At 36.3% G+C, this 2,128-nt stretch overlaps 1 long non-coding RNA gene across 1 annotated transcript; it reads right to left on the bottom strand.

Annotated features, from left to right (window-relative positions):
* Positions 1-224: 224 nt before the first annotated feature.
* On the bottom strand, positions 225-1,461 carry LOC134288360 (uncharacterized). Its single transcript, XR_009997921.1, has 2 exons — positions 659-1,461; positions 225-576 (listed from the first exon to the last, which is right to left on the bottom strand). It is a non-coding gene; the product is annotated as an uncharacterized LOC134288360 (long non-coding RNA).
* Positions 1,462-2,128: the final 667 nt, after the last annotated feature.

The raw sequence follows: 2,128 nt of genomic DNA on the forward strand, positions 1-2,128 counted from the left end.
GCGCTCAAAACTTTCGACAGTTATCACCACGCGTCGAAGTCGAACGCCGCGACTCAACATGGAGCAGCTGCTTAACGTAGAAGTGGCTCAGTTAGCAGTTAGCAGTGGCCCTACCAACGGAAGAGCAGCTTGGCGCAGCTACACTTGAAGATGGCTGGAGGGACATCCGATCCGCCATAGGTAGTGTGAGAATCTTTCTCTGTAATGATTATTCAACAACTGTATTCATTATTTGTATACACTTTATTACCGATACTTCAATATTACATACAATGATTCACACTCCAGACAACAATAACAATATCTCCGCATATGACAGATACTCAATGTAAACATACACGCTAAACGTAATAGAGTAATACAATAATTTATTATGTGCATACCACAAGGTACCACATCTCGTTTTTTCTCCAGATCCGCAGCAAGGTCACTCCACGTTGTTTCGCTGATAGTCTCCTCAGTTTATGAACGTCTCGCTTCAGTCTCACATCAGAATTAGAAGTACAGTCATCCATTTGGTCATCCATCTCTGCTCGGCATTTTGGTAAATTACTTGGCCGTTACTTGTGGTTGTACCTAAAAAGAAATATTATTTTGACCCAAATATTTTCCCAAATCCCAAAACATTTTTAATACTGAGTGTCAAGCTAAATATTACCTTTGCTGATGAATTAATTGAATTGCTTTCCTCTTCTCAAATGTTTTCAATGACAGCTAGCATGCAAACATTGTATACTGCCCACTGATTTTTTTTTGACATGTCCTTTCATAGAAGAATCTCATACATAAGGTATGTATATTCAGATTATTATTCAGACATTTTTTTAACTAATATGTCGGAACACTGCACGAATGTTACAGTGGAAAGATTATCAATATCCATTAACTCGTTTTCGATCCAAAGTGTCCAAGTGTCATACAAACACTATTTCATTTCATGTTTTTTTTACCGAACTTTGCTGGAACTCGTTTCTTGTTCAGAATATATTCAGAAGTTTGGCTTTACAGATTTTGTTTTCAAAATATCGAAGGGATTGATACTTTTTTTTAAATCAAATCACGATTTCGAAAAACATCACTTGTCCAAAGCAATATTTGTAATACTAGTTTTAGCTGAATAGTAACTTGAAAACTTGAAAACATCCAGTTTTTGAATTATATTTAATATATATTGTTCACAAAACTCGCACCCGCACTAGCTGTTTGAAAGTATAGTAGAATATTAATATTCATTCTTCTTTTTCATGTTGTGATCCTATAATTATCTCAAATTCTTAATACATACATCATCGACGCAGTACCAAATCGAAGTCACGCAAAGCACATGCAAAGTTGCATGTAAATTTGAACCGGTTGCTGGTATTGCGCATCATTAAGCTACTTAAGAGCTGAAATTAGCACTAATCTAAATCGAGTTGCTATGTTTATAAGAAGGTTAAACATCAATTTTCGCACCGCCAGTCACTAATTGGTCGTTGAATAGGTCAAGGAATAGGTTTACATTCTACGATGCATATTCCCCCGCATTAACTGGTGATACGTGCTCAATCAAACCTATTTTAACATTACAAAACCAAAAATTTGTTCCTTTGATGTCGCTCTTTCGGGTTCTGAACTGTAGGACTTATTTTAATGGTGTACCTCCAAAATATTGCAAAAGCCCCTCAACATGTTATGTTCTCACTCTAGATACCTAATGAAGCTATTTCAACAAGCTTTTTCCAAATTATTCGCATTCAATGTACCGTCAAAATTTAGAACTTTTTATCTTTAAGTAACTCTGGTTTTCTACATATGCTCATCATATTGATAATGTTCGCGCCTAGCGCTTCCCAAAGAATTCATCGCAGTTACCAATGGAACAACGACAACCCGGATCAACAACGGCGTTAGCAACCGCTACGCGACAGATGGGCTCCTTGGCATATAAAAGGGGACAACCAAGCCAGAGATCGTCATTACCAACTTGGACATGAAGCGATCAAGACAGAAGCCACTAAACACCCGAATAAAAAATACAGTAGAAAAACCGAATGTTGTATTGTAACAGTACTATTTAGAACCATATTGTTACAATAAACACCACTGTAAAAATAAAAAATACAAAAACAATAAGATGTAATGTTAG

Source organism: Aedes albopictus, chromosome 2, assembly GCF_035046485.1.
Source record: "Aedes albopictus strain Foshan chromosome 2, AalbF5, whole genome shotgun sequence".
Lineage (NCBI taxonomy): Eukaryota > Metazoa > Arthropoda > Insecta > Diptera > Culicidae > Aedes > Aedes albopictus.